The following is a 15,701-nucleotide window of genomic DNA, read 5'->3' as shown; positions in this document are numbered from 1 at the left end:
TGTTTCCCTGGCCTGACAGATATGATGTGGCTGTATTGGCAATGTTTTATAGACCTTTGATATGTATGTTATTGTTTCCTGGCCTGACAGATATGGGCTGTATTGGCAATGTGTTATAGACCTTTGATATGTATGTTATTGTTTTCTGACCTGACAGATATGGGCTGTATTGGGCAATGTGTTATAGACCTTTGATATGTATGTTATTGTTTTCTGACCTGACAGATATGGGCTGTATTGGCAATGTGTTATAGACCTTTGATATGTATGTTTTGTTTCCTGGCCTGATAGATATGAGCTGTATTGGCAATGTGTTATAGACCTTTGATATGTATGTTATTGTTTCCTGGCCTGACAGATATGAACTGTATTGGCAATGTGTTATAGACCTTTGATATGTATGTTATTGTTTCCTGGCCTGATATGAACTGTATTGGCAATGTGTTATATACCTTTGATAAGTATGTTAATGTTTCCTGGCCTGATATGAACTGGATTGGCAATGTGTTATAGACCTTTGATATGTATGTTATTGTTTCCTGGCCTGATAGATATGAGCTGTATTGGCAATGTGTTATAGACCTTGATAAGTATGTTATTGTTTCCTGGACTGCTAGATATGGGCTGTATTGGAAATGCGTTATAGACCTTTGATATAAGTATGTTATTGTTTCCTGGCCTGCTAGATATGGGCTGTATTGGCAATGTGTTATAGACCTTTGATAAGTATGTTATTGTTTCCAGGCCTATTGCTAGTTATAGTGATATGTATGTATTGGCAATGACAGATGTTATATAGACCTTTGATATGTATGTTATTGTTTCCTGGCCTGACAGATATGAGCTGTATTGGCAATGTGTTATAGACCTTTGATATGTATGTTATTGTTTCCTGGCCTGACAGATATGAGCTGTATTGGCAATGTGTTATAGACCTTTGATATGTATGTTATTGTTTTCCTGGCCTGACACATATGTGCATGTATTGGCAATGTGTTATAGACCTTTGATATGTATGTTATTGTTTCCTGGCCTGACAGATATGGGCTGTATTGGCAATGTGTTATAGACCTTTGATATGTATGTTATTGTTTCCTGGCCTGACAGATATGGGCTGTATTGGCAATGTGTTATAGACCTTTGATATGTATGTTATTGTTTCCTGGCCAGATACATATGAGCTGTATTGGCAATGTGTTATAGACCTTTGATATGTATGTTATTGTTTCCTGGCCTGATAGATATGAGCTGTATTGGCAATGTGTTATAGACCTTTGATATGTATGTTATTGTTTCCTGGCCTGATAGATATGGGCTGTATTGGCAATGTGTTATAGACCTTTGATATGTATGTTATTGTTTCCTGGCCTGACAGATATGGCTGTATTGGCAATGTGTTATAGACCTTTGATGAGTTTCCTGTGATACATATGAGCTGTAATGGCAATGTGTTATAGACCTTTGATATTATGATATGTTTGTTATTGTTTATAGACCTTTGATAAGTATGGCCATGGTCCTGACTAGATATGGGCTGTATTGGCAATGTGTTATAGACCTTTGATATGTATGTTATTGTTTCCCTGGCCTGACAGATATGAACTGTATTGGCAATGTGTTATAGACCTTTGATATGTATGTTACCTGGCCTTACAGATATGTATTGGCTAAGTGTATATATGACCCTTATACTGTATGTTATTGTTTCCTGGCCTGACAGATATGAACTGTATTGGCAATGTGTTATAGACCTTTGATATGTATGTTATTTATTTCCTGGCCTGATATGAACTTATGTGTTTTTGTACCTGTAAAGGTCCTGGACCTTTGATAAGTATGTAATGTTTCCAGGCCTGCTAGTGATATGCGGCTGTATTGGCATGTTGTTATGTCCCTACCTTTGATATGTATGTTATTGTTTCTGGCCTGACAAATATGAACTGTATTGGCCAATGTGGTTATAGACCCTTTGATATGTAATGTTCATTAGTTCCTGGCCTGACATGATTGAGTGTATTGGCAATGTGTTATAGACCTTTGATATGTATGTTATTGTTTCCTGGCCTGACAGATATGGGCTGTATGGCAATGTGTTATAGACCTTTGACCTATGTATGTATTGCTTGCTGCAATCAGATATGAGCCCCTAAGGCCTTTGGATATGTATGTAATGGGTGATATTAGTTTCCTGGCCTGACTGATATGGAGTCTGTATTGGCAATGTGTTATAGACCTTTGATATGTATGTTATTGATTCCGGGCCTGACTAGATATGGGCTGTATTGGCAATGTGTTATAGACACTTTGATATGTTATGTTATCTGACTGACAGATATGGGCCAATGCGTTATAGACTGATATGTATGTTTCATGGCCTGATAGATATGAGCTGTATTGGCTATATGTTATAGACCTTAGAACCTTTAGATATGTAATAAGTCCATATTGTAGCCCCGACCTGACCTGATATGGGCTGTATGAATGCTAGTCAATAGTTATTGACCTTTTGGTATAGGTGTATCATATAGCCTGATACCTATGATATGTATGGAGTCAATATAGTCCCCTGACCACTTTGATATGTTAGGTAGTCAATATTAGTCCTGGCCTGACAGATATGAATACTGTATTGTCAAATATACCCCTAGACCTTTGATATGTCTGTATGTCATATGTTTCCTGGCCTTTGACAAGAACTGGTATTGTCATGTAGTTACTAGACTTTGATAAGTAAGTAGTCCATATAGCCCCTACCTTTGATAATGGTAACTGAATTGTCAATAGTGTTATAGACCTTTGATATGTATGTATGTCATTGTAGGCCTGGCCCTTGATATGTATGTAGTCGCATATAGTCCTAACCTTTGATATGTATGTAGTCAAATAGACCCTACCTTTGAGATAAGTATGTAGTTCATATAAGCCCCTACCTTGAATATGCTAATGTAGATCATCATAGTCCCCTACCTTATGAAGAATGATGTAGTCATAATAGCCCTACCTTTGATATTTTATGTTAGTCCATACTAGCCTGCTGAGGATATGGGCTGTTCTTGTATGTCATATAGCCCCTACCTTATGACCTGTATGTCAGTCATATAGCCCCTACCTTTGATATTATTTAAGTCATAGAAGTCCCCAGCACCTTGATATGTTACTGTATGTCCATATAGCCCCTAACCATTGATATGTACCTTAGTGATATAGCCCCCCTATGTTTGATATGTTGTTCCTAGCCCCTACATTATGATACTGTATTGGCAATGTAGTCCTAGTCCTTTTGATATGTATGTTAATTGTTGCGCTGGCCTGACAGCTATGAATGTAATTGGCATCATGAGTTATAGACCTTTGATATGTACAGTCTATTGTTTCCCTGGCCTGCTAAGTTCATGAGCTGTATTGGCAATTGTCTTTAGACCTTTGATATGTATGGCTAGTCATGTAGTCCAGGCTGCTAGATATGGGCTGTATTGGCAATATAGTTATATACCTTTCTGATATGTATGTAGTCATATAGTTTCCTGGCCTGGATATGTATTATCATATACTCCTATTGGATAATGTAGTTATAGACCTTTGATAGTGTAAGTTATATGTTTCCTGGCCTGACAGATATCATGTACGCCCCTACCTGGTTGGATTGTAGTAGTTATATAGTCCCTTTGATGATACAGATAGCTGTATTGGCTTTGTTATAGATTATCATTTCAGGCCCTATTTATGTTATTGTTTCGCTGGCGTCCTGACAAGCTTATTGAGCTGTATTGGCAAATTGTTATAGACTTTGATTATGTATGTTAGTCATAACTGGCCTACAGATTTGAGCTGTATTGGTCATATGTTTTAAGACCTTTTGATATGTATGTAGTATTGTTTCCTGGCCTTACAGATATGTACTGTATTGGCAATGTGTTATAGGACCTTTGATATGTAATTAATATTGTTTCCCCGTTACCTGACAATGATATGGGCTGTATTGGCAATTGATAGCCCCTAGACCTTTGATATGTATGTAGTCATGGCATCCCCTAGCAGGACAGATACTGTATTGGCCAATGTGATTATACCCCACCTTTGATATGTGATGTAGTGTTTCATGGCCTGACAGATATGAATGTATTGGCAAGTGTGTAGTAGCCTTTTAGGACCTTTGCATATGTAGTTAGTCCCATCTAGGCCTGACAGATTGATATGTTCATTGGCATGTTTTACTAGTCCCACCTTTGATATTATGTTATTGTTTCCTGGCCGACTTTGATAGACAACTGTAGTGCAATGTGTTGATAGGGACCTTTGATATGTATGTATGTCATATTGATTCCTGGCCTGATATGTTATGACTGGATTGCATATGTGTTAATAGACCTTTGATATGTATGTTATTGTTTCCCCCTACCTGCTAGATATGGGATGTCATTGGGCAACTTGATATGTATGTTATATAGACCCTTTGAAATGTTTTTCATGTTATTGTTTCTGGCCTTACCAAATATGCAACTGTATTGGCAAATGTGATTCTAGTCCTTTGATATTGTATGTTATTGTTTCCCCTGGCCTTTGATATGAGGCGTAATTGTCATATAGTGTTATAGACCCTTTGATATGTAGGTTATTGTTTCTATGCATGTGTTACTATATTGGCAATGTGTTACTTTGATAGTGTATGTTATTGTTTCTGGGCCTATAGATATGAGCTTGTATTGGCTATGTGTTATAGACCTTTGATATGTATGTTATTTTGTTTCCTGGCCTGACCTTATGAGGCTGTATGATGTATGTGTTATAGACCTTTGAATTGTGTAGATATGTGGTCCTGGCCCTGACCAATTTGCTATTATTGTATCAATGTTTAGATTACCCTTTGATATTATGTTGTCATGTTTCCTGGCCTGACAGATATGGGCTGTATTGAGGCATATGTGTTTATAGACCTTTGATATGTATGTTAGTGTTTTCTGACCTGAACGTTGATATGGGCTGTCGTGGTGCAATTGGTTATACGAACCTTTGATATGTATGTTCATATAAGCCCCTGGCTTGAAATTTAGATAGTGGAATAGTGTGTATTGGCAATTATGTTATAGACCTTTGATATGTATGTTTATTGTAGCCCCTAGCCTATGACAAGATGTATGAACTATATTGGCAATGTGTTATATGGTCCTATTTTGGTATGTATGTTATTGTTTATGCCCCTGCCTGACATATGTTACTGTATTGGCAAATGTGTTATAAGACCTTTGATATGTATGTTCCTCATATACACCCTATGGGACTTTGATCTGGTAATTGTAATAATGTGTTTATAACCTTTGATATGTATGTTATTTGTTTTCTGATATGATAGATTATGAGCTGTATTGGCTATGTGTTATAGATATCCTTTGATATGTAATGTTATCTGGTTTCCTGGCCCTGCCAGATATATGCTGTATTGTCCAAATGTGTTATAAGGCACTTATGATTGTATGTTTATTGTTTCCTGGCCTTACAGAATATGTGCTGTATCAATGTGTTAGTGGACCTTTGATATGTTATGTATTCATCCTGCCCTTACCTTACTGATATGATTCTGTATCTGGGCAATGTGTTATAGACCTGTGATATGTTATGTGGTTATTGTTTCCTAGCCTGACAGACTATGAACTGTAATTTGCAATGTTGTATAGACCTTTGCTATGTATGTTTTATCATGTTTCCTGCCCTTGATATGAACTGTAATTGGCCCCTACTTGTGTTGTTTCATACAGCCCCTACCTTTGATATGTACGTTATTTTTCCTGGGCCCTGCTAGATATGGGCGGACTTGTATTGGCAATGTGTTATACGACCTTTGATATGTATTTTAGTTTCCTGGCCGTGACAGATATCAAGTATTGCAATGATGATGTATGTGATATTATATATTGTTTTCCCTGCACACTATGATTAGTGGCATTGTAGTCATATACCTTTGAACTTTGATATGTATGTTATGGGCTGTATTGCAAGGGTGTTAAGACCTTTGAATTATTTTTGTGTCATGCCTGTCATTAGACACTTATTGGCAATGTGTTTTTTTGTTGTTTAGACACTTGGAGATGTATCGTTATTGTTTCCTGGCCTGACAGATTTTGAGCTGTAATGCGGTCAATGTGTTATAGGAACTTTGAATCATGTATGTTATTCGTTTCCTGGCCTGACAGATATGAATCGGGTTTAGCAACGGGTTATAGAACTTTATATGTATGTTTTTATTGTTTCCTGGCCAGGACAGATATGAGCTGTAATGGCACTGTGTTATTTGACCTGTTGATATGTATGACTATTGTTTCCTGGCACTGACAGATTATGGAACTGTATTGGCAATGTGTTATAGACCTTTGATCTGTATGTTGATTGTTTCACTGGCCTGACAGATATAGCTGTATTGGCAATGTGTTTATAGACCTTTGATATGTATGTTATTGTTTCCTGGCCTGCTAGAGATATGGGCTGTATTGGCAATGTGTTTATAGACCCTTTGATACTGTTATGTTTCCTGTTATTGTTTCCTGGCCTCCTTCCCTTGATAGATATGGGCTGTATCTGTATTGGCAATGTGTTATAGACATTTTGATATGTATGTTATTGTTTCCTGGCCCTACTATGAAACTGTATTGGCAATGTGTTATAGACCTTTGATATGTATGTTATTGACCTGGCTGATATGTTTGGCAATGGCCTGGCCTGTTACAGATATGGGCTGTATTGGCAATGTGTTATATGACCTTTGATATGTATGTTATTGTTTCCTGGCCCTGACAAATAGATATGAATTGTATTGGCATATGTGTTATAGACCTTTGATATGTTTATGTTATTGTTTCCTGGCCCTGACAGATACAGATGCTGTATTGGCAATGTGTTATAGACCTTTGATATGTATGTTATTGTTTCCTGGCCTGGACAGATATGAGCTGTATTGGCAACGTGTTATAGACCTTTGATATGTATGTTATTGTTTCCTGGCCTGACAGATATGGGCTGTATTGGCAATGTGTTATAGACCTTTGATATGTATGTTATTGTTTCCTGGCCTGACAGATATGAGCTGTATTGGCAATGTGTTATAGACCTTTGATATGTATGTTATTGTTTCCTGGCCTGACAGATATGAGCTGTATTGGCAATGTGTTATAGACCTTTGATATGTATGTTTCCTGGCCTGATAGCTTTGAGCTGTATCGGCTATATATGATTAGACCTGTCGATGACCAGTCTGTTAAAACCTTTTTATGTACTGTATTGTAGTGGCCTGATAGTATTGTTGTTAATGATTGGCATTGGCAATGGTTATAGACCTTTGATGTTTATGTATTTTTCCTGGCCTGTATGAACTGGCCTATAGTACATACTTATTGTTTCTGGCCTGATAGATATGAGCGCGTCAATACTGTTTACGAAACCAAGAAAGTATGTTATTGTTTCCTGGCCTGACAGTTATGGGTCAATATTCAAATGTGTTATAGAGGATGCTAGTCTGATAAGATTCCTGGCCTACTGATATGGGCTGTTGGCAATGTGTTTAGAGACCTTTTGGTTAAGTATGTTATTGTTTCAGGCCTGAAGATGTTGGGTGTATTGGCAATTGCCTTTGATTATGTATGTTACCTGATATGATATGGGCTGTAATATTGCAAAATGTGTTACAGACGTTTGATGTTAGTTTCCTGGACTGCTAGTTATGGGCTGTATTGGGCAATGATCATTATCACTAACCTGTATTGGCAATGGTTACGACCTTGATATGATCTATTTGTTGATACCTGTTGATATTTTGTCCTGGCCGGATACATTTGAGCATAAAAACATGACTCAGTTATAGATTGTACGGATTGTCAATTTTTCTATCCACTCACAGAACTTACACGGTAGGGTCTTAACGAACACGAAGATGTTATGATTCACTGTCGCAGTATCAAAACTCCATTTGATGAATTTTCATGATGAAAATCTTTATGAAGAAAGTTTGCTTTTTAGATGAGCAACAATGGACAGTTTTTTTATTCATATCACAATGTCGCAGTATACGGCCATCTTATCATTATACTTTTATCAAATTGAAGGTTCTCTATGCGACAGCTAGATGCAGGCCCACTCTTACCAAATTGAAGGTCCTTGCAAGAGTAAGATCAACACAAGAATCTTTTTACATCAACAAGAATGGTTTTAACTAATTTCCGATGGTATAGACTCTGAAGGCCTGGTATTGGTCAGTTTTTCTCCTGAAAAGCTTTCTGCTTTGTCATGACATATTCCATGGGTAAATATTACGATAGTGATAGTAACCCCTGGAATACCGAGGGTAATACATGTATGTTAGTGAAATATGCAATTGTAGCTGTGTCCTTGTTTAATATTATTATCTTTAAAAAAAATACATCAGTGTAACCAATATTCGTTAACATCAATAAATCACTCATTCATCCTACATTGGATAGCATTGCAATAGTTAAGGAAAGCTTCTGCATTGGACTGTTTTCCTATGGAGAGTTTTAACTTAAGGAATTCCCTTAAGGAACATTGATAAAAACCGGTTCCCAGATGAGTCAAATCGACCTAACTTGGTGTTAATTTGTGGTGTATTATTTAATTGTTATATGTACAAAGCTTTCATGTTGCGTAAAACCTAAGCTGTGCCAATGGAATGAACACAGTTGTCAATTACACTATAGTCGTTGATTATAATAAGCAGTCAAGTCTTCTGTATGTAAATGATCATATATATATCCTATGCTTGCACAATACATTAACATACAGTACAAATTAATCATGCAATACATTAACATACAGTACAAATTAATGGTTTGTGTAAGCTGTGGTATATAAGACCTCTAGGTTATGTTCTCTGTATAATAACATAGTATGTACATCCACACACAATAGGGCATATAAATGACATAGACATGAAATGACGACATTTGTTGATTATGTTGTAGTCGTTAATTATAATTATTTACAGCAGAATCTTCTGTACATAAATATTTTAGGCATATGCTTATGTATATATATCAACATGAAATAAAAATTTGATAGTAATTCATAGTCATGTCAATCTATATATTATCATAATACATCAACATGTGGTACAATTACACAAAAATTGCAGTGTGTATGGATATGTAAGTTAACGTAAATGAAATATAGATAATCCTAAAACATCCCTCGTATAACAATGTATTAATTAATTCCGGTTAATATTCTAGACCTGTATACAGTAAGTAAAATATTACCTACCTGTGTCGAGTATTCTCCTGTTCTCCTGTCCTATAATTAACTCACAGCTGACAATGAAATACAAACTGTCCTCGGGTAAAATAAACACGCACTTTTAAATGCCGCTTATAACGTTATTAAACAGTGTGAATTTACGTTAAGTGCCAGGTGAAAGTACATGTCGAAGAAACATTAGCAGTGAGAACAACGCCCATATTACACACCGAGCCAAGGTTTGAACATCTATTAAGTTTGTTGTCGCATTTGTAAAACACGAAACAGGCGTGTCAATAAAACACAAAACGACGTTTCTTAAATCGTCAGTTTCCTGTTACGAATTTCCCTTTATATCATGCTGTAAATATCTTAGTTCGCACTGTAATATAATAAAATATCCACCACAACTGTCGTCGATTCCAGGTCGATAATATACAAATGACAATGCACTACAAATCCCCAAATACATCACATTCGCAACGGAGGATCATTCATTGCAAGCTTGACGTAAACCGATACCAATCAAGGAAAGCGTATTATTCCTCGTTACCATAGCAACATGATGCTCCTTGTGGTACACCTAGTTAAAGTAACATAAATTCCGCTAATGAAATATAATTCTGAGTATTCGTGACGGAGGCTTGACGGCGATTTGTAAGTTGATACACGGGTAGCTTAAGATGACAAAGCTTGAGAGTATCGTTACCGCCAGATGTCAGTTTGGTTATTACACCGCGCCTTTAGGGGTCAGAGATGAAACATGGTGTTGGTGGTGGTGACAGATCGACTATTATAAAGCATTCCACAATAGAATGTGGTACATGTCTTATAGAACACAATGATAATGAGATGGATACTTTTAATTAACATTATATCAATCAATAAAAATTACAATGTACACAAAATACTTTATAATTGAATATACTGTCATCAATCGTTTGACATAGTAAATGTATTACAGAATATAATAAGTTTCCATGGAAACTTTTAATTACCACGATATCAATGAATGAAATTACAATGTACATAAAATGCTTTTATAATTGAATATACTGTCATCAATCGTTTGACATAGTAAATGTATTACAGAATATAATAAGTTTCCATGGAAACTTTTAATTACCACGATCTCAATGAATGAAATTACAATGTACATAAAATGCTTTTATAATTGAATATACTGTCATCAATCGTTTGACATAGTAAATGTATTACAGAATATAATAAGTTTCCATGGAAACTTTTAATTACCACGATCTCAATGAATGAAATTACAATGTACATAAAATGCTTTTATAATTGAATATACTGTCATCAATCGTTTGACAAAGTAAAATGTATTACAAATATAATAAGTTTCCATGGAATCTTTTAATTACCACGATCTCAGTACGTGACTTAAATTACACTGTACCAAAACAAATTTTGTAATTTAATCTACTGAACTACATTAACATATTAACATTGTATACACAGATTAAAATAATGTTGTTCACTGGAAGAGTTACATTTAAACATTATACCGGATATGAACATTCTTGTGTTGTAATAACATACACCATGAAATTTTCTGTATATGCAAAATCGCGAAAATTGAACAACACGTGAAAATATCCACATTTACAGAGTACAACGCAAAAGACACAAGTATAAAACAATGTTCATCTATTCACATCTACAGTAGTACAACGCAAAGACATAATATTATACAATGTACATGTTACACATTTACAGTAGTACAACGCAAAGACATAATATTATACAATGTACTATGTTACACATTTACAGTAGTACAACGCAAAGACATAATATTATACAATGTACATGTTACACATTTACAGTAAGTACAACGCAAAGAACATAATATTACACAATGTACATGTTACACATCTAAAGTAGTACAACGCAAAGACATAATATTATACAATGTACATGTTACACATTTACAGTAATACAACGCAAAGACATAATATTCTACAATGTACATGTTACACATTTACAGTAATACAACGCAAAGACATAATATTATACAATGTACATGTTACACATTTACAGTAGTACAACGCAAAGACATAATTATTATACAATGTACATGTTACACATTTACAGCAGTACAACGCAAAGACATAATATTATACAATGTACATGTTACACATTTACAGTAATACAACGCAAAGACATAATATTATACAATGTACATGTTACACATTTACAGCAGTAACAACGCAAAGACATAATATTTATACAATGTACATGTTACACATTTACAGCAGTACAACGCAAAGACATAATATTATACAATGTACATGTTACACATTTACAGTAATACAACGCAAAGACATAATATTATACAATGTACATGTTATACATTTTATTGTTCTTTACTAAATCAATATATTTGCCCAACCTTTGAATTTATCTTATACAATTCAAAAATAACTCTGAAACTTTAAATACAGATCAAGGTATGCCAGAAATACTTTTTTGATATGTTTCTTCCTTAAATTCAATTGGTGTTTTAGACAGATGGGTAAAATTTATCCTAACAATTGATACACAAACTCTATTATTTCTAAAATTGTTTCTACCTCTACCCACTTCTATATTATACGATTATTGATTTTTCTGCAGGCATGACATCTAAGGCGGACGAGAACAACAGACTTGATGGTAACTCACAAAGACATGAATCAAGTACTAAAGTATATCAAGAATGATTTCGATAGATATATATACTAATCATCTATATCAAGTTTCGATAGACTCTCAATTGCTGTATATATATCCATAAACATAACCATGAACTTTATAACATTTAATAGCAGATACGATCATCATACTAAAACCAACAACGAAATATAATGTATATCATGGATACTAACTACTAGTAGTATACAAAAATGTGGATTTACAAAAAAAGACAACTGAAAAAAACTACAGAGAGATAAGAACCGTGTAGAGAGCAACCATCTAAATAATTTTAAATACACCACAGTGTTAAAATTTGTCAAAGTTTTGTGATGCATTATTAAACACTGGATATCAGTTAGCTATTGTGATCTATAATTAAAGTCTAGGTTCTCATATAACACTCGATAGAAAAAAAAATTTCTGCTCAAACTCTAGCCAGGGAAGCTATTTTTAAATAAGGTGCATTTTGCACTAAAAAATCCTGAAATTCTAATGTTTTTACCAATTTCATTATCAAAATTGATATTTTGAACCTTATTTTCAAAATCATATCACTGTCATCTAAGAATAATTATCTGTCAGAAAACAGTTTTACTTATAAAATTCATAATTAACCAGCCAATGAGGGGGCCGGGTCAAAATTCTATCCTGGGCTCAATCTGTGTATACACAGAGGCCATTTCGAAGGTCTTTTTTTCATTTAGTTGGTTGTTCCCTGTTACCTAAAGAGAGTACGTTGTTTATCCACCCCATCGCACGAAAGTTATCTAGTATCATGTCAAACATGCACTTTAAAATGCTACTAACGGAACTTTCTGAACGCAAGAAATGCAACAAAACAACAACGAATCAATAATAATTGCCATCAACGGAATGGTTGGACGGGATCTGGCTCCAGGATACAGGAAACAATCTTGGACTTAGTTTAGACTAAGTCAATCATTAATGAAGAAACTGTTCTATACGTCATCTTTGATTGTCGAAGTCTAAACTTCAGTCAGTTTTGGATTTAAGTTTCATGATCTCTGGGGCCTGATTTAGATAATACTCATTATTTTTGCTTACGCTTTTCTGCACATGCAAATTAACTTTAAAACTTTATCATATTTTTACATCTACTGCGAAAATACATTTATCCTATTACTATGCAAACAAATCACTTTCGATGGCTCGGTCTTGACGCATGCCACAAGCTAATTGATAAGGGAGTGTTTTCCCAACTTACACTTTATGTTCACGATTAAAGGATTGGATTATTAAATTTGCTAACAATCCTTTAAGTTGTTATATTTATCAATATTTACCATTACTTGTTGAAAGAAAAACACCTACATTTATGATGCGTAGTGGAACATTTGAACAATTACGCGCATTCAGCCCTATTAAACCTCAACACAACCAAGTTCCATGTGGTTATAATAGTCCTAAACACCTCAAAATATCAATGTATATTTCACACTAACTAATTCAGTTTACTTTCAATTATCCAAGATTTTTTAAAAGGATCATTTTTTCCGTATATATTACTTAAACCAAGTCTAGGCTGCATATAATGCTCATAATACAGATCACGATTCATCATTAGCGCAATGGGAGTTGCAGTGGCAAATGTAAATATATGTCCCTAAATATCCATTTTCTGATGGTTACATTCCTCCTTCCTAATTACTACCTGAGTATCACATAGCTGGGGCAGCTGTTATTTGACTACCAGTAGACAAACGTCTCAGTAAATCTTCAGCAATCCATTCAAGAAATGAACTAGAGGACATAAAATAATTTGTTATTGACAAAAAAAATGGATTTTGAAGACCAAAAATATACTTAAATGACAATGAAAATTTGGTGGATTTGGTTTATAAAATTAGAAAATGAGGGGTAATTGTATAAAATGTAGAATGAGAGATATGTGTAAAATTGGAAGTGTTATATCAAAACATATATGATCATGATGAAACATTAGTGCAAACATATGTAGATTTAAGACACACTACAAGTTGTTATTATTTTAAATGAATTATGAATGTAAAACATACATAAAATTTTGGACAGCTAGGGAAATTTCACGACGGTGTTCCCTGTATGCTTTGTGTTGTGTGTGGATGTCAGCACGTTTAGGGAGGCTGAGGTATATTCATGTTGTGTGTGGATATCTGCACGTTTATTAAGGCTGGGGTATATTCATGTTGTTTGTGGATGTCTGCACGTTTATGGAGGCTGGGGTATATTCATGTTGTGTGTGGATGTCTGAACGTTTAAGGAGGCTGGGTTATATTCATGCTGTGTGTGGATGTCTGCACGTTTATGGAGGCTGGGTTATATTCATGTTTTGTGTGAATGTCTGCACGTTTAGGGAGGCTGGGGTATATCCGTGTTGTGTGTGGATGTCTGTACGTTTATGGAGGCTGGGGTATATTCATGTTGTGTGTGGATGTCTGCACGTTTAGGGAGGCTGGGGTATATCCGTGTTGTGTGTGGATGTACTGCACGTTTATGGAGGCTGGGTATATCATTTGTGTGTGGATGTCTTCACATTTAGGGAGCTGGGTATCATCATGTTTTGCTTTGTGTGTGGATGTCTGCATGTTTATGGAGGAGGCTTGGTATATGTGTTGTTGTGTAGATGTCTGCACGTTTAGGGAGGCTGGGGTATATCCGTGTTGTGTGTGGATGTCTGCACGTTTAAGGAGGCTGGGGTATATTCATGTTGTGTGTGGATGTCTGCACGTTTATGGAGGCTGGGGATATATTCCATGTTGTGTGTGGATGTCTGCAACGTTTATGGGAGGCTGGGATATATCATGTTTGTGTGTTGTGCTGCTGTGTATGGAGGCTGTGGTATATTCATGTTGTGTGTGGATGTCTGCACGTTTAGGGTTAATTCATGTTATGAGGATGTCTCCACGGTATGGAAATGTTGTGTGTGGATGTCTGCACGTTTATGGAGGCTGTGGTATATTCATGTTGTGTGTGGATGTCTGCTCGTTTAGGGGACTGGGGTATATTCATGTTATGTGTGGATGTCTGCACGTTTATGGAAACTGGGGTATATCCGTGTTGTGTGTGGATGTCTGCACGTTTATGGAGGCTGTGGTATATTCATGTTGTGTGTGGATGTCTGCACGTTTAGGGAGGCTGTGGTATATTCATGTTGTGTGTGGATGTCTGCACGTTTGCTGGGGTATATCCGTGTTGTGTGTGGATGTCTGCACGTTTATGGAGGCTGGGTATATATTCATGTTGTTGTGTGGGATGTCTTACGTGTTTTAGGGACTGAGGCATTGTATGTGTGGATTTCTGCATGTTTATGGAGGCTGGGGTATATTGTTTGTGAGATAACGTTTATGGGAGGCTGGGTTATATTCATGCAAATGGATGTCTGCACGTTTATGGAGGCTGGGGGTATATCATGTTTGTGTGTGGATGTCTGCACGTTTTAAGGAGGCTGGGGTATATATGTAATGTGGATGTCTGCACGTTTTTGGAGGCACGTTTATGGGTAGTATTCATTGTGTGTGGAGTGTGTGTTTGCATTTGAGTTGGCTTAGCTGGCTGGGTATATCCAGTGTTTGTGTGTGGATGTCTGTAATTTATGGAGGCTTGGGGTTATATTCATGTTGTGTGTGGATGTCTGCACGTTTATGGAGCTGGGATATATTCATGTTTGTGTGGATGTCTGTGCGTTTTAGTATAATGTTGTCTGCATGTCTGTATACGTTGTATAAGATGTCTAGGGATTATATCCGTGTTGTGTGTGGATGTCTGCGTTTAGT

General features: G+C 35.7%; 1 protein-coding gene across 1 annotated transcript in view; it reads right to left on the bottom strand.

The window, feature by feature from the left end:
* LOC138309371 (solute carrier organic anion transporter family member 4C1-like) overlaps window positions 1–9,411 on the bottom strand; it is a 66,577-nt gene extending 57,166 nt beyond the window's left edge. The window contains exon 1 of the mRNA XM_069250552.1: window positions 9,262–9,411. The gene's annotated coding sequence lies outside the window, so the exon portion shown is untranslated. The remainder of the gene's footprint in view (window positions 1–9,261) is intronic.
* Window positions 9,412–15,701: the final 6,290 nt, after the last annotated feature.

This window comes from Argopecten irradians, chromosome 15 (genome assembly GCF_041381155.1).
Source record: "Argopecten irradians isolate NY chromosome 15, Ai_NY, whole genome shotgun sequence".
NCBI classification, from domain to species: Eukaryota; Metazoa; Mollusca; class Bivalvia; order Pectinida; family Pectinidae; genus Argopecten; species Argopecten irradians.
Note: the sequence above shows the minus strand (reverse complement) of the source record. Positions and strands in the feature narration are given on the sequence as shown.